Here is an 18,276-nt window from a genome sequence, read left to right as displayed (position 1 = left end):
TTGGCTGTGAGACCCCTACCCACCCAAGCCCTCATTCTACTGTCTCATCATTAAGGTCTTCCTGGGCATGGATGGGTGGTTGGGTAGGTAGGTGGGAGTGTCCTTACATTTAAGAAGCTATAACAATGGAGCACAATCTCTGATACATCCTCTGATACTGAAAAGTCTTCAAGTTCAGGTCTGGCTACAAAGTGTAGGCCTGTCAGACTAGCTCAGGCTTAAAGTCTCATTACCTATTTGAACAAAGGATGTTGAGTTTTTCAGTTCCCAAAATTTCCAAAGATTTTTACCTAGAAGGGTTGTGACCTGTATTGGTGACAAGGAAAATACATGTTTTTTGAGTATTTTTTTTAACATAAAACAATATTTTTGACCATTTGGGGTTTTTTGATGCCCGGTCTTATGGTATGTCCTCTAATTTGCCTTAAAACCAATGAGATTGGTGGTGAGTTTCTAAGAACTGTTCTTATAAATCAGGATACTATTTTTACAAGTTGAATTCACACTTCTCCATCCCATATATTTATAAACAAATAATATCACTGTATGTGTGACCATCCTTCTAATATCTCCAGACCATAGCTCTGAAAGCAAATCACTAAAAGGAGCAGGGAGCCCTGTTTAAATCCGACTAAAGACAGACCCATTGGGACAACTTGTTTACCTAAACCTTCATCACTGGATGGCTGTTGGAGAAGCCATATTGCTTTTTTGCTCAACACAACAGTACTTTTTTAACTGCCATTAAATCCTAAGAATCCTCTCACTGAATTACCTAGTTTTTCCAAGAATACCTTTTAGGCTGTCTGTGGACTGAATACATGGGTTATATACAGTGGGAATTTCTATGGCAACAGCAGATGCGTTCAGCATAGATGTATTGATTTACTAATCCCTAACCAGAGGTATTTGGTGAGAATATTTACTTGAGAATCATATGTATAAATAGGAACTTTTGAATTATTGCTTGACATTTACTGAATTCCAGCTATAAGGCAATCTTCTACAGAACAAAACCAAAAAAAAAAAAAATTTAAAGCCCCTGCCTGTGGGCTAGCAATCTAAGTAAGAAAGACTTCAAGTGAGAGACAAAAATGTTACTGGGAAGGAATAGAATGATAATACAATGTCAGTGAAAGCTCTTGTTATTAAATGTCCAAAGGTTTGCAGTCCCGCAGCAATAGTATTTGGAAAGGCTTTACAAAATAGATCTCTCTGTGAGAGCATGTGGATAAAGTGTGATAATGTATGGAAAGCACTTTATGAACCTTTGAGCTCTGTATGAATGGAGGCTATGATGATTGTTATTTTCTTATTGGGGCACATGCATATATTTGAATATGAGTGTACAGGGCTATTCATGTAGCCAATCTGCCACATGAAAGTGACCTTTTTCAATGCTGGGGATACAAAGACAAAACAGCCATATCCTTAGGATTGCATCTACTGGGGTGGGAGAGAGGGATACAATTTATTAATAGATAAATATCTTCTTAAGGATTTGAAGAATAAGAGAATCTTAACAATTAGGCCTGCAGTTCTTGAAATGTGCTTCAGGGACTTCCCCTTTCAGCGAGTCCACTACATTAAAACCTTTTTATAGTAATACTAAAATGCTTTAATTTTTAATATAGTAAATATTAATAGCTACAAACCCCATGGAACAGAAGAAGCATTTATTAAGTACCTACTGTATGCCAGGGTCTAAGAACTTTAGAAATATTTCATTTGATCCTCACAACAATCCTGGGAGGTTAATGCTGTTATTATCCCCATTTCACAGTTCAGGAACCGAAAGCAGACAGAAGTTAAGTGACCTGCTGAAGGTCACAGAGTTATTTAGTGTCTGAGGCTAGATATAAACTCAAGTTTTGCTATCTCCAGGCCCAGGGCTCTATCCATGGTGGATCCTCTGCAATTTTTAAGATTGTAAAGGAGTAAATCCAGATTTGGGGATCAAAAAGCCATTATTTGACAAAAACTGCTGGGAAAATAGTATGGCAGAAAGTAGGCAGAAACATTATCACCTTATACTAAGATAAGGTCAAAATGGGCACATGATTTAGACATAAAGGGTGATATGATAAACAAATTAGGAGATCCAGGAATAACTTTGATAAAGGTCTAATTTCTCAAATATATAGAGAACTGAGTAAAACTTATTAAAAATACAAGTTGGGGCAGCTAGATGGCGCAGTGGATAGAGCACTGGCCCTGGAGTCAGGAGTACCTGAGTTCAAATCTGGCCTCAGACACTTAACACTTACTAGCTTTGTGACCCTGGGCAAGTCACTTAACCCCAATTGCCTCACTAAAAAAAAAAACAACTTACAAGTCATTCCCTAATTAATCAATGGTCAAATGATAGGAACAGACAATTTTCAGGCAAAGAAATCAAAGCTATCTATAGTCATATGAAAAAATTCTTGGGGCAGCTAAGTGGCACAGTGGATAGAGCACTGGCCCTGGATTCAGGAGGACCTGAGTTCAAATCCGGCCTCAGAAACTTAACACTTACTAGCTGTGTGACCCTGGGCAAGTCATTTAACCCCAATTGCCTCACCAAAAAAAAAAAAATCTTTAAATCACTATTGATTAGAAAAATGCAAATTAAAACAATTCTGAGGTACCATTTCACACCTATCAGATTAGCTAATATGACAAAAAAGGAAAATGATAAATGTTGGAGGGTATGTGGGAAAACTGAGACACTAATATGTTGTTCGTAGAGCTTTGAACTTATTAAACTATTCTGGGGAACAATTTGGAATTATGCCCAAAGGACTATAAAACTGTGTATACCTTTTTAATTTTTTTTTTGGTATGGCAATGAGTGTTAAGTGACTTTCCCAGGGTCACACAGCTAGTAAGTGTCTAGTGTCTGAGGCCAGGTTTGAACTCAGGACCTCCTGAATCCAGGGCCAGTGCTTTATCCACTGTGCCACCTAGCTGCCCCCTGTGCATACCTTTTGATCCAGCAATACCTTGGCTAGGTCTATATCCCAAAGACATTTTAAAAAAAGAAAGGGAAATACCTATTTGTACAAAAATATTTAAGAAGCTCTTTTTGTGCTATCTAAGAATTGGACATTTAGATGATACCCATCAAATGGGGAATAGCTAAACAAGTTGTGGTATGTGATTGTGATGGAATGTTTTTGTGCTATAAGAAATTATAAGCAGCAATACTTCAGAAAAACCTGGAAAGACTTATATCAACTGACACAAAGTAAAATGAGTAAGAAGAGGAGACCATTGTACATGATAACAACAATATTGTACAATGAACTGTGAATGACTTTGCTATTCTCAGCAATACAATGGTCCAAAACATTCTCAAAGGACTCATGTGACACATGCTATTCACCTCCAGAGAAAGAACTGTTACTCTCTGAATATAGATTGAAGCATGCTTTCTTTCTTTCTTTCTTTCTTTCTTTCTTTCTTTCTTTCTTTCTTTCTTTCTTTCTTTCTTTCTTTCTTTCTTTTTACTTTCTTTTTTCTTTCTTTCTTTCTTTTTTCTTCCTTCCTTCCTTCCTTCCTTTCCTTCCTTTCCTTTCTTTCCTCTTTCTTTCCTTTCTTTCCTTTCTTCCTTTCCTTTCTGTCTGTCTTTCTGTCTTTTATAAATATTCATCTTCTTTTATAAAATAACTAATATGGAAATGTTTTACATGATCACACATATATAAACTATATAAGATTGCTTACCATTTCAGGGAGGGGAGAAGGAGGAAGCAAGGGAGGTTGGCATAGAATTTGGAACTCAAAACTTCAAAAACAAATGTTAAGAATTGTTATAGGGGTAGCTAGGCGGTGCAGTGGATAAAACACTGGCCATGGATTCAGGAGTACCTGAGTTCAAATGTGGCCTCAGACACTTGACACTTACTAGCTGTGTGACCCTGGGCAAGTCACTTAACCCCCATTGCCCCGCCAAAAAAAAAAAAAAAGAATTGTTATAATATATAATTAGGAAAATTAAAATATGCTTAGATTCAAAAAGAAAAAAAAAAGTCTGTAAAGGAGTCCTGAGAACAAAGTTTGAGAACCACTGGATTAGAGGTTCAGGAAAAAATTCTCACTGGAGATGGTATATGAGCCAAGCCTTGAAGAAAGTAAGCCATGGAAGCTAGTTCAAATAAAAACATAGCAGATCAATTTTACTAGAACACAAAGTACATGAGGGAGAATAATAGATCAGCATGGGGAAAATAAAGATTGGACTCACACTATGAAAAGCTTCAAATGTCAAATAGGAAAATTGTGTGGAGAATAGAGTACTGGGCTTGAAGTCAGAAAGACCTGATTTCAAATCTGACCTCAGACACTTACTAACTGTGTGACCCTGGGCAAGTCACTTAACCCTCAGTTTCCTCATCTGTAAAATGATCTGGAGAAAGAAATGGCCAACCACTCTGTTAGTTTTGCCAAGAAAATAGCAAATATGGGCATGAAGAGTCAGACATGACTGAACAGCAGCAGTGAAATTGTATTCTAGAAATGTTTAAGGATCCACTCACTGTATATTTTTTAGTAGGAAACTGGGGTATTAAGCCTTGTACTCTGGGAATATTTTAAAAAATGTATCTATTTTTTGTTCATTTTTACAGCACTTAAATTTCCCATGGTAACCTACTTCTTGTCCCCTCCCAGAGTGACATTCATTTTAACAAAGGGTTTTTAAATAAGTAAGAAGAGGAAAAATAATATAATCCTATTTCAAAAATGATCAATATGTGGGAAAAATCTGAAATTATGTGTAAAGATCCACACTCTTGGACCCTCTCCCCAACATTTAAGCAAAAGTGTAGAGGGAGACATCTTCTCATATCTCTTCTTTGGGGCCAAGCTTTTCTTTGTAATTTTGGAACATTTTCCTTTTTTTTTTTGGTGATTGTTCTTTCTGTTCACATTGGTGTAACCATTATTTATGTTGATTTTTTGGTTCTGCTGACATCACTTTGCATTGGTTCATAAAACCTATGTTTCTCTATATTCATTGAATTCATTTTTCTTAAAATAGTAATATTTCATTATATTTATATACCTATACCACAGTTTGTTTAGCCATTCCCCAATAGATGGGTATAAACTTTGTTTCCAATCTTTTCTTGTCATAAAAAGTGTTGCTGTAAACACAAGGTATCCCAAAAGTCTTAGTGAAGATTTATGCTTTAATTGTATCAGATTTAATAAATGCTACAAATGTATAAAAATTTGAAAGGTTAGTTAGGTTTTTTGATATTAATGTTTTTATCAAAATTTAACATAACCACCAACTTAGGTTACACATTCCTTTAGTTGATTGTTGAGCTTTGTAAAAACTTTCATCAGCTACTGCTCAGTGACTAAGAGGATTGTATTTGTAATTGTAGTCTCAAAATTAGCCAAACAATGAGGTTTTGATGATTTTTACAAAAGCCAACAAGAAAAAGTCTGCTGGAGATAGATCAGGTGACCAAGGTGGTATAGCAAAAGGATTTTTTCAGAAGATACAACAATGTAAGAGTTATCCAGAAAGTGTAACATATGTAATGCTTGACGACAGGGTGAACTATTTTGTTAAAATTGTAATTAAAAATATATTCAAAATTAACAAAACTGTGTAAATGTAAAAGAAATTGGAAAACTTTCCAATAAATGCTATTTTAAGTTTGTTACAGTTATAAGTTACTAAAGCTCAAAACTGCACCAAGACTTTGGGGACATCTTATACTTTGTTGTATAAGAGAACTTTTTTTTTTTCCTCAGTGACTTTCTTAGATATTTTGTCTTGTAGAATGTCTGGGTAAAAGGGCATATATATGACAATCATTTTATTTACATTACTCCAAATCATTTCTCCAAATACATCACCAACAAAATTGTAGCATAATTAATTTTCTACAATCTCTCCAACTACGTCTAGGAGGTTAAATATATTAGCCAAGGTCATACAGATCTTACCATAATGAAGGGACACATTCAAATTTCCTGCCTCCTCAAGTTCTGTGCTTTTCTTTCCTCTATTTCATATGCCTGACCACTGTCAGTTGTCCTGACTTTTGTCTTACCATTAGACTCTGATGAAATCTGGAGGAGGGAGTGAGGCTCATGACTTTTCACAACATTGCTTCACTTAAATCTTATTCATGGAAAGACTAAGACATCATCACCTGGTGATGTCATTAGTCCTCTTTGAAAACAAAGTATGAACAACATTATCTCTATTGCAGATGATCTATTTACTATCTTTTTTTAAATTTCTGTTTAGAATTTTATTTTCCAAATTACATGTAAAAACAAATTTTGACATCAATTTTTTAAAACTTTGTTTTCCAAATTATCGTTCTCCCTTCCTTCCCACCCCACCCCACCCCCAAGAACTCAAGCAATTCAATATGTTACACATGAGTAGTTATGCAGAACATCTCCACATTAGCCAGGTTGTAAAAGAAAACAGACAAAAACTTCAGATTAAGGAACTATAAAAAAAAATTACACTTCAATATTTTTTCAGACACCATTAGTTCTTTCTCTGTGGATGGATTGCTGTTTTCATAAGTCCTTCAGAGTTATATTAGATCATTGCTTTGCTGAAAATAACCACCTCCTTCACAGCAGATCATCTTACACTATTGCTGTTATTTTGTATACAGTACATTTCACTCTGCTTCAGTTCATGTAGGTCTTTCCAGGTTTCTCTGATAGCATCCTGTTCATCATAACTTTTATATAGTATCTTAAACTTGACAAAGAATTTTCTTCACAATAGCCCAGCAAAGTAAGTATCATATGTTTTGCCATTATAATCAATCATCATAACTGTTTCCCTCCATCCTATTCCCTTCCCATGATATTTACTCTATTTTCTATCCTCTTTTACCCTGTTCCTCCACAAAAGTGTTTTGTTTCTGACTGCCCCCTCCCCTGTTCTGCCCTCCCTTATTTCACCCTTCCCTCCTTATCCCCTTCCCCTCCTATTTTCCTGTAGGGTTAGATAGATTACTCCATTCAATTGGGTTTGTATGTTATTTGGTCCTTGAGCCAACTCTGATGAGATTAAGGTCTTTGAGATAAGTCTGATGTGTATAAGGCTCCTTTACTTTCCCACACCTCCCCCATCTCTCCCCCCACTCCATAAACCCTTTCCTGTTTCTTTCATGTGAGATTTCACCCCATTCTGCAACTCTCGTATCCCCTCCCCCAGTGTATTCCTCTTCCCCCTCAATTTTACTCCAAAGATGTCATCATGGGGAAGCTAGGTGATATAGTAGACAAAGCACCTGTCCAGGACCCAGGAGTACCTGAACCCAAATTTGGCTTCAGATGCAAGACCTTCATCAATCCTGACCACCCCTCCCAAAAAAGAGAGAAACAAAAAAGATGCTTTACATGTATTATCCCTTCATAATCAATTCCCACCTTTTGTCCTCTGTCTAAATTTCTTCCTATCATCTACCCTAATACTCACAAGGCTCTTATGATTTAGACATATCATCTTCCCATGTAGGAATGTAAACAGTTTAACCCTTTAACATCTCTCATGATTTCTTCTTCCTATTTATCTTTTTATGGTTCTCTAGGGTCTTGTATTTGAAAGTCAAATTTTCTATTCAGTTCAAGGTTTTTCATCACAAATACCTGAAAGTACCCTTTTTCATTGAAGTCCCATTTTTTCCCCTGAAAGATTATATTCTGTTTTGCTGGGTAGGTGATTTTTGGTTGTAAAGTCAATTCCTTTGCTCTTTGGAATATCATATCCCAAGCCCTATGATCCTTTAATGTAGAAGCTGCTAGATCCTGTGCTATCCTTACTTTGGCTCCACAGTATTTGAATTGCTTCTTTTTAGCTGCTTGCAATATTTTCTCCTTGACCTGTGAGCTCTGGAATTTGGCTATAATAATCCTGGATGTTTTTCTTTTGGGATCTCTTTCAGGAGGTGATAGGTGGATTCTTTCAATTTCTATTTTGCCTTCTGCTTCAAGAATATCAGGGCAATTTTCCCTGACAGTTTCTTGGAAGATGATGTCTAAGTTCTTTCCTTGATCATGGTTTTCAGGTAGTCCAATAATTTTCAAATTATCTCTCCTGGATCTATTTTCCAGGTCAGCAGATTTTCCAAGAAGATATTTCACATAGTTCTCTACTTTTTTATTTACTTGGATTTGTTTTATTGTGTCTTGGTTTCTCATAAAGTCACTGGCTTCCATTTGTTCAATCCTAATTCTTAGGCAATTATTTTCATCAGAAAGCTTTTGTATCTCCTTTTCCATTTGGCTTTTCAAGCTGGTGACTTTTTTCATGTCTTTCCTGCATCACCCTCATTTCTCTTTCCATTTTTTCTCTACCTCTCTAACTTTGTTTTCAAAGTCCTTTTTGAGTGTTTCTGTGGCCTGAGACCAATTCATATTTTTCTTGGAAGCTTTATATATAGGTGCCCTGATGTCATTGTCCTCTTTTGAGGGTGCATCTCAATCTTCCTTGTCACTAAAGAAGCTTTCTATCATTTACAACTTTCTCTTCCTGCTCATCCTGCCCATCTTTCACTTAACTTTTAACTTCTTCTTATTGTGCAGTTCTGTTTCCAGGATATACTATCCCAAGCTTCAGGGGGTTCAAGGTGTTATGATTTAATGAGGGGCAGTTTTTTCACTAGCCTGGCTCTTTCTCTGTTTCATACATAACCTCAGGCCAACTTGCCAATCAACCAGGCAACAAAACTTCATGTGCAGTGGTTGCTAGATCTGACTAGCCTGCATACCTCTCCAACCTGGGCCACCACCATTCAAGGTTTCTTCTTGGTTCTCTGCTGGGGTAGGACATCCAAATCCCCCCTTAGCTCCTACATACACCCCAGTAGATTCCTCCTGGACAACCTTTCAGCCTTTTCACCATACCATGAGCTTAGTACCAGAGGACACTGGCACTGCAGCTGATTTGGGGGTTCGGGGTAAATTTCTTTTGTGTAGCCTGCCTGGGGCTGTATCTGTGGTGGCATGATCCTGGGGTGGGAATTCACTCCCAGCCCAGCTCCCCCTTCTGCCAAACTTCCAAGGTGTCTTTGGCTGGAAAATAATCTCAGCCATCTTTTTGTGGGTTCTGCTGCTCCAGGAGTTGTTTTCTGGCTGTATTTGGAGTTTTTTTGGAGTAATTATGTCAGGAAGTCTGAGCATTTACTGCCTTTCCTCCACCATCTTGGCTCTGACTCTTCACTCCCTATTTACTATCTTTTGATTTCATATATTTGAATGGTTGCAAACTCTTGTGGGATTTTCATTTTTAAAACTTTTTACTTCAAATTATCATCTTTGTTATTAAAAATAGTAAACATTTAAGTATTTGAAATTTGTTAAGATGTGCAGTTTTGTTTGGCTTGAAAATAGAGGAGACTTTAGTTAAGCAGACTAAGAAGAGAAATTAGCACTATCCATTGCTCCAGTTAGAGTGTTGGAAGAATTTAACTATGTAATTCAAATACAGTATATTTCTTTGAATCATGGTGCCAGTCACAATTATATTACTTATGTTTAACTCATAATACTCTCATTCTATTGTTTTGTGCAAGTGTATCTAGAACTGGAAAGAGCCTCAGGGATCATTTAGTCCAGGTCACTCATTTTACAGATGAGGAAACTGAGGCCTGGAAAGATTAAATAACTTTGTTAAGGCCACCCAGAATTTAAGCCTAGGTTCTCCAGTTCTAGATGCATTGTTCTTTCCATTGTTCTCCACTACTATCTCTATGCAAGAGCAAAAAATTGTCCCTTTTAGAATTAATTTAATTCAATAGTAACAAAAATAGTTAATATAATTTATATTTTACTTGCACCAAATAATATTAGGAATCAGAAAATTATAAACCTGAAGCCTCTAATATTGAATGTGTTGTTGTTGTTTTTCTTGTGTAACTTGGCTTTCATAAAATTGTGGTGTAGTCGAAAGAAATTTGAATGTGAAGCCAAAGGAACTGGGTATAAATCATAACTTTGCCAGTCACTACCAGTGTAACCCTAGGCAAGTCAGCTTTCTTGGTCAAAATTGCCTTGTCTTAAATTGAGGGGGAGGAAAGTCTGACAGATTAATTTACTTATTCAACAAGGATTTATTAGGCAACTACTGTGGGTTAAGTACGGGGATGATATAAGGCCCAAAACATAAAGAAAATTTGCCTTCAAGGTGTTTACCTTCTGCTGGTAAAATCTAGAAAAAAACTCTTGGATCTGTCCCAGCTCCCATGTCCTGTGAGCCTACTTTTGTAATGTTAATTTTGTCTTTCCCCCTTGTACTTAGTTATCTTGGGCTTTCATTGTCAATAGCTCTGGAGAGCTATGTAATGGAAAGGCAAGCTCACAACTTCTATTAACTAATCCATTAATTCTGTAGCTATTTGGGTTATAACTAACTCTTCATTTCACAATTATAACTTTGGAGCCTGATATAAGTTGAAGTCTTTCCCACTTTCCACCAGCCCTTGAGCCAGAGTGAAATGTCACTTTCCCTCCGCCATTAAAATAATATTTATTCTGCTCATTCCCTTTTCGAGGAAGGATCAATATTGTCCCTGGGTGTCTGCTTCATTAAAAGAGTATCTTGTCATTGATCTCTGTGTGAAAAACATTAGTAAGAGGTACACAACTATTGATGATAGTTCATAGAACAGGATGTTGACTTTATTAACCATTTTAAATGGGGATAAAGGGATAATTTGGTGTTTCTAGCCTACATGCCTTCTTTGCCCTGAATCTTTAAATGAGAAGGATCAAAAGATCAAAAATTAATATATTTAGAAGTAGAAGGAATTTTAGAGTCCACCAAGTCTCTCATATCACAAATGAGGAAGTGAAGAACTAAGGATGTTGGCTGATGTACTCAAGGTCATGAATTTAGTGAGCAGAAGAGCTTTCAGGTAAAAGGTACATTGTTGATAGGTAGGCAGTATTGGAATTTCCCTCTGGTAGGGTGTTGCTGTATAAAAATAAGTGAGACAACTAGGTAGACTCAGCTTAGTAAGCAATTAGGTGGTACAATAAATAAAGCACTGAACTGGGAGTAAGAAAGACCTGAATTCAAATATCACCTCAAACTCTCTTCTAGCTTTGTGTCTCCTGGCAAGTTACTTAACCTCCATCTACCTTATGTCCTCATCTTCATAATGAGGATAATAATAGCATCTGCCTTCTAGAATTGTTAAGGGAATGGAATGAAGTACTATTTTTTTCAAGGGCTTTGCAAACCTTAATGTGCTTTGTAAATTCATCACAATCTATTATATTGTGACTTTTTCAAGGGCAGGCACTGTCTTTTGCCACTATTTCTATCCCTAGCAACTAGCACCATGATGGCACAAGGTATACAATTAATAAATAATTACTGACTGACTCTGCTGCCATTACTACTACTACTACTACTACTACTACTACTACTACTACTACTACTACTACTACTACTACTACTACTATTACTACTGCAATTAAACATAAACTCACATGTAGTGTTCCCCTAAGCTATCACATAGATGGTCTAGTTACTCCACTCATTTTTTTAACATCCTGGCCAATTAAATCTGTGTCTACATGTAATGAATTTGAACTCAAAGTTTTGGCTTAGCTTACCTGTGTTCCATGGGCTATTCAATTGTGATTTGAAATGTTATTTAAAGACTCGTGAAAGTTCACATTTTTGGTAAAAAGATGAACAAATTGACTTAATTAAACTGGAGTTTATTTCCAAAGCAATCTGATAATCCTGGAGAAGTACTACTTCCATACCATGTATAGAAAAGACATGGTTCATTGAATGTTTAAGTTTAAATTTTAAGTTTTAAGTTTAAGTTCTACCTCCAGTTCCAATGAGATGTGTAACTCCAAGCAAGTTATTTCACTTCTCTTTGCCCCTGCTTCTGTACCTCCAAGATAAAGATACCTGCCTAAAAAGTGATCTTCCAGATTACTTTTACATCCAACATTTTCTGATAATGTAATTCATGTATTTAATAAGTTTTTATTTTCATATACTGATTTGATATCTGAACTTTTTGCAGACAAAAACCATAATTACTACAATCATTTAATCCTCACATTGTTATCGATAGGTAGCAGGGATAGGACCTAAGATTTCATTGGTGTAAGGATGTTCCAGTGGAAAAACTTCCTCTCTTGTTCCAGGCCATCAGCTTCTCTGCCACTTAATTGTGTTAGTTTTCCAGAAGACTGAAAGGCTGACTTAGTCTTGGTCATAGTAGTCAGAGACAGGATATAAAGCTAGGTCATTCTGTTTTCAGTGGACCTCTGTTTCATTTAGTTAGTGGGTTGTTGTAAACAGAAGTCTTCAAACTCATTTCTTTTTGTTTTCATTCCCAGGAAATGTACCCAGGGCTAGCTTTGAGAAAATACACAGAGTTCGGCTGTTGCTGTGATTTCCTAAACAACTGCTGTATTTCGTAAGTTTCTCTATTTTCTTTTAAAGGGGCAAGGGAAATTTCAGAGGGCAAATAGATAACTCCTATTTATTTGAGAACAGGATTTTTATTTTTAAAATAAAATACCAGATTATATCTTATCCAACCAGCTTTTCTTTAATATTACTAAGTTTTAGCAGTGAGTGTGATAGACACTAGTTGTATCACTCTGGGCAAGTCATTAACCCTGTTGGCCTCAGTTTCTTCATTTGGCAAATGAGCTAGAGAAGGCAATGGCAAACCACTCCAGCATCTTTGCCAAGAAAACTGCCATATGGGGTCATGAAGAGTCAGACATGACTAAAACAACTGAACAAAAAGAAAAAAGGGGTAGTTTCTCTAAGAATTAGCTGTATGTCTTTGATCTGGTATGTTAGCTATCCTCCTGATGTATTGTTACATGCAATGTATCAACAGGTCAAATGATCACATTCTTTTAGTTTAAAACTTCCAGATTTCATAGAAAAACTAATGTAGAAGGCTGACACACCTGATAGGTCTTGTTCAAAGAGGGAATCTTGATTTACTCAATAATCTGAGCCAATCACATATGAGAGATGCTCAAACTTAATCATTCATCTTCAGTAAGGTCCACATGGATGAACTGACCAACTCAATAAGTTTACAAAGATGTGAGCCCTTGATTTGCATCTTGGGTTTTATCTCTCTATGGAAAATGAGAACATTCCAATTACAATCCTGAGGACCACTAACTATCCCTGGTGACTCACAAACTCCCTTCTAGCTCTAGCTCTATGATACTACAACTAGTCCTGTGCACTCATTTTATGGATGAGAAAATTGAGGCCTGGAGATTTTTTTATATTACTTGACCAAGATCACATAGATTGTAAGTAATGGAGCTGGGATTTGAACATAGGTCCTGTGACTTGAAATCCATTCTCCCCCACCCCCCTCCATGCACATGCAGTACAGCTCCTTGGGCTTTGTATTTAACAACCCATTTGGATTTTGCTAAGGATGAGCAATTCAATTTAAATATCTGACAGATGATTTTATTCACTCAGGTTTGGGGCTACATAGAGCTTCCCTCTTTAAGCAAGGTCTATAAATGGGGCAGGTAGATCAACCAGGGTTCAGGGAACACAAACAATTCTCTGAGTTAATCATACTGTCTGTGTAAGTTCTCAGGATTGGATATATACTTAGTGCTCTCCAGAAGGTACCAATGGATACCCTCATCTGGGTTGTGTGTGTATATGTATATACCCTCCATTGGGAGGGAAATTGAATCAATAAGTATATACCCTCAACCTGGAGATTGAATCAGTCTCAAACCATGGTTGAGCTTTCTGTAATTTCACCAAGTTGGTTAGGCTATTCCCTACATTAGCATCCATCAGAGAAAAATGAAAGCATTGGATTCTAGTTTGTCCCCATGAATGTAGCTGAATATTGTATGTCTTTACAGAAGATGACAATTTTTCTTGATACTTATTTAGTCTTTAGATGGTGTGTGTGTGTGTGTGTGTGTGTGTGTGTGTGTGTGTGTGTGTGTGTGTGTGTGTGTGTAGTGTTAATTCAGAGAACATGTGACGAACAAAGTTATAACTTGGGGAACCAAGGATTAAATTGAGTTCACATTCTAGGCAGACTTGGCCAATCGATTTATAATGTATGGTTATGAGTCTTTAAATCATAAAACCTTCCTATTCTTCCTAAGTTGGTAAAATGTATTAATTTCCTTTCTTTATTCTCATCTTTGCTAACTCACACACAAGAAACCAGTTACAATTTCCTTTCTTCTTCCAAATTGCGTTCTGGGAATGAGACAAAATTAGCTTTTGCCCCTTCCACTATTGTCTATTATATAACTATTAGATTGTGGGGAAGGGATGGATGCCATCTGTCGTTGCAACAGATGCCATCTGTAATACTTCAGTCACACAAATCACATTTATGAACAGGTAGAAAAAGCATGTTCCAAACTCTACAATTTTGACACCCAGAGATTAGTTTGTAGGGCACTGTAACTACCTGGGAGGGCATTTCCAGTGAGGTTTATAGCTCAGCATTACTTGCCATCTTCTCTAATGCTTGGGGATGATCACATAGAGAGCACAAACACTTTATGGATGACTCCAAGTAGAGGAGGACTAGTCCACCCTTGGAATCCAGTACCAGAATACAAAGTGACTAATTAATTTACAAGTTTTCAGGAAAAAAAAACAGAAAAGAATGAAAATTTGTGAAGATTAAATACCAGATACTAAAGCTTGGTGGAGGGGGGGCAGGAATCATGGACTAAAATAGTACAAGTTTTTGATAAATATTTATTGGATCATGTATTGTCAACTTTCAATCAAAAAGTATTTGTTAAGTGTTTACTAACTATATGTCAGGCACCAGAGGCAGCTAGGTCTGGAGTCAGGAAGACTTGAGTTCAAATTCAGCTTCCCACACTTACTAGTTGTGTGACCCTGGGCAAGTCACTTAACTTCTGTATGCTTTAGTTTCCTTAAGTGTAAAATGAGGCTAACAATAGAACATATTTCAAAGACTTATTGTGAGGATCAAATGATACAATGATTGTAAATAATGCTTTTCACAGTACGTGACAATAAGAACTATATTGTTAGGGCAGCCAGGTGGCACAGTGGATAAAGCACTGGCCCTGAATTCAGGAGGACCTGGGTAAAAATCTGGCCTCAGACACTTGACATTTACAGGCATTTACTCTGGGCAAGTCACTTAACCCTCATTGCCCTGCAAAAAAATTTAAAAATTTTTAAAAAAAAGGAAAAGGAAAGAAAAGAAAAAGAACTATATTGTTGTTATTCAATTGTTTCTTTTTTGTTTGTTTGTTTTACTATTGTTTCACTAGTGCCAATTCTTTGTGATACCATTTGGGGTTTTCTTTGCAGAGATACTGGTTTATCATTTCCTCCTCCAGTCTATTTTACAGATGAGGAAACTAAGGTAAACAGTATTGAGTGACTTGCTCAGGGTCATATAGCTTATACGTATCTTAGGTTAGATTTGAACTCAGGTCTTCCTGACTGCAGGCTGGGCTCTCTATCCACTGTGCCCCATCATTTCCCCTAGGTGTACTATATAAATATTTATCCCTTTGCTTATCTTTTTCTTATTTTTCTCCTTCTCCCCTTCCCCTTCCCCCTCCCTCTCTGCCTCCTCCAAGTATACTTAGAGCTGGGGATAAGAAAAAAGGCAATCAAGGAGCTCATAGTATAGTGGTAGAGACAGCATGCAAACAATGAAGCACATAGAAGATATATACTGTGTAAAAAGGGAGGAAACCTCAAATGGAAGGTACTAGGAATGTTGTTTTTGGAGACTGAGAAAGATATTCTCCAGAAGGTGGCATGGAGCTGAGTTGAATGAAGCCAAGAAGGGAGGATGAAGAGGGAGAGCATTCCTGGAATGGGGGCCAGCAGTGCAAACAGAGTCAAGAGACAGAGTATAGCAGAAAGGCTAATGTATCTGTATATATCATATAGACCATGGTCAGAAATGATGGACAAGTTCAGGGAAAACCAAGCTAGACATGACCCTGATACAGAGGTGGCCCTCAGTGAGGCTACTGACTATTGTACAGATGTAAATGGAAGGTAAGCTCTCTGTGAGGAAGGAGTCTTTCGTTTTGGACTTTTGTATCCCCAATGCTTAGCCTAGTGACTTAGACATGATATGCATTTAATGATCTTCATCGATTTGAATTATAGGATGTAAGCATAAGTTTTTGTGTAACAATAAATATGCAAGGAGGGACTGTGTAAACATGAAAGCTTTTTGAGAACTGCAGTACAAGGGGCAGCTAGATGGTGCAGTAGATAGAGCACCGGCCCTGGAGTCAGGAGTACCTGAGTTCAAATCTGACCTCAGACACTTAACACTTACCAGTTGTGTGACCCTGGGCAAGTCACTTAACTCCAACTGCCTCACTAAAACCAAACAAAAAAACCAAAGAAACAGAAAAAGAGAACTGCAGTACAACACTATAATTAAAAAGCAAGTGTGGTTCTGGGGGCATGTGACTAAAACAGAGAAGAGAAGGCAAGTAGGAGGTAATTCTAACAAAGCACTTCTTCATTTGATGCTTACTTGACTTTTATGATGGATTCTAGGCTACATAATCAAGGGGACCTGGAGAAGGTTCAGGGGAGGGTCACAGATCTGATTAAAAAGACTGAACGATGCAGTCTATGATAAGATATGAAAGAAAATAAAATTATTCAGCTTGGAGAGGAAAAGGAAGAAAAAAATTGAAGAATAGTTTTCAATAAATGAAGAACTTGGAGAAAAATGGGACTAGTTTTCTATTTTTTTATTAATGGAAGAAGTGGAAGTAGGTTGAAGTAGAAAGATGAGCAAATTTAGGTATGATTTTTGCATGTTGAGAATGGGTAAAGATTGAAATAATTAAAGAGGGAATTTAAAGACTTTCCTTTGGGGAACATTTTTTAAAAAACAATATAACACATCTTTCTGAATGGTTTAGAAACTGGATGGTTAGGATAAATGAATTATCTGATTTTTCATGGAGTTTCAAAACCTCTGCTTCTGTGATCCTGAATTTATCCCCCCCCCCGCCATTTTCTTTCTGTTAACAATAATTACTTTTCTTTTTTTGTTATTCCAGCAACCTAACCACAGAGCTTCCTTGGTGTGCTCTTTGCTTTGTGAAGTTGCTGGTCAAAAATATTTTCAAATTTTAATTTTTGCCCACCAGCTGCACTGAGGACTATGAGACCACAGTTTATTTACCAAAATATTTCATTATCAGCTAAGATGGCACATGCTACATATTTGACAATAAAGTATATTAAGTTGAAGACATGAAAGGTATTCCCAGATTCACATAATCTCAGAGTTGGAAAAGTTCTCCCTAAACCATGTAATCCAACCTGTATCTGACCTGTAATCATCTCTACAAAATCTCTGGTGTGTGATTCAGCCTTCGCTTAGTATCCAAGGATGGTGAACTTAGTACCACTAAGGGTAGCACATTGCAATTTTTGAAAGTTCTACTTGTTAAGAGTTACTTTGCTTATATCAAGCTGTAATTTTGCCTCTGTAGCTTCTACTCCTTTTTGTACCTGTGGGACTGACTAGAGCAAGAAAAGTAGAATCTGTTTTCCCCATAACAGCCATTCTTTACTTGGCCTTAGCTAGAGCTGTGTATAGAATCCCAAACTTGGAGTCAGGAAGGACAGAGTTTAAATCCTGCTTTAAATGTCTTCAGGCAGGGTGACCTTGGACATGTTGTTAAATCCTTCTCATTTTATTGTCTCATCTCTAAAATTAGAATAGTAAGAGCACTTACCTCGCAGAGTTGGTGCAAGGATCAAATGAGAGGCATCTATAAAGTGCTTTACAAATCTTAAGGTGCTATATGAAAGTTAGCTTTTATTATTTTTGTTGTTCATACGTTTGAGTCATGACCAACTCCTTATAAGCTCATTTGGGGTTTTCTTGGCAAAAATACTGGAGTTATTTGCCATTTTCTTCTTCAGTTCATTTTTACAGATGAGGAAACTGAGGCAAACAGGGTGAAGTGACTTGCCCAGGATTACACAGCTAGGAAGTGTTTGAGGGCCATATTTCAAATCATGAAAATGAGTCTTCCTGGCTCCAGGGCAGGAACTCTATCTACCATGACACCTAGCTGCCCCCTTTTAATTATTATTTTTATTCTAGCTTTAAATAGATAGATAGATAGATAGATGTATAGATAGATAAATATGGCTTTTATTATTATGTCTTCCAAATTCTGAACTCATGATTCATTGTTTGTTTGTTTTTTAAATCTGAGTAGGTGTTTATATTTACACTTTTAAAATTTCTCCTTATTTCC

At 36.7% G+C, this 18,276-nt stretch overlaps 1 protein-coding gene across 2 annotated transcripts in view; it reads left to right on the top strand.

Annotated features, from left to right (window-relative positions):
• Positions 1 to 18,276, top strand: part of MARCHF1 (membrane associated ring-CH-type finger 1) — a 1,073,794-nt gene that overhangs the window by 343,129 nt on the left and 712,389 nt on the right. For both annotated transcript variants that reach the window (XM_043969737.1, XM_043969736.1), the window contains exon 2: positions 12,343 to 12,422. The gene's annotated coding sequence lies outside the window, so the exon portion shown is untranslated. The remainder of the gene's footprint in view (positions 1 to 12,342; positions 12,423 to 18,276) is intronic.

Source organism: Dromiciops gliroides, chromosome 6 (assembly GCF_019393635.1).
Source record: "Dromiciops gliroides isolate mDroGli1 chromosome 6, mDroGli1.pri, whole genome shotgun sequence".
Taxonomy (NCBI): domain Eukaryota; kingdom Metazoa; phylum Chordata; class Mammalia; order Microbiotheria; family Microbiotheriidae; genus Dromiciops; species Dromiciops gliroides.
The sequence above is the reverse complement of the archived record's forward strand: the minus strand, read 5'-3'. Positions and strand labels throughout refer to the sequence as shown.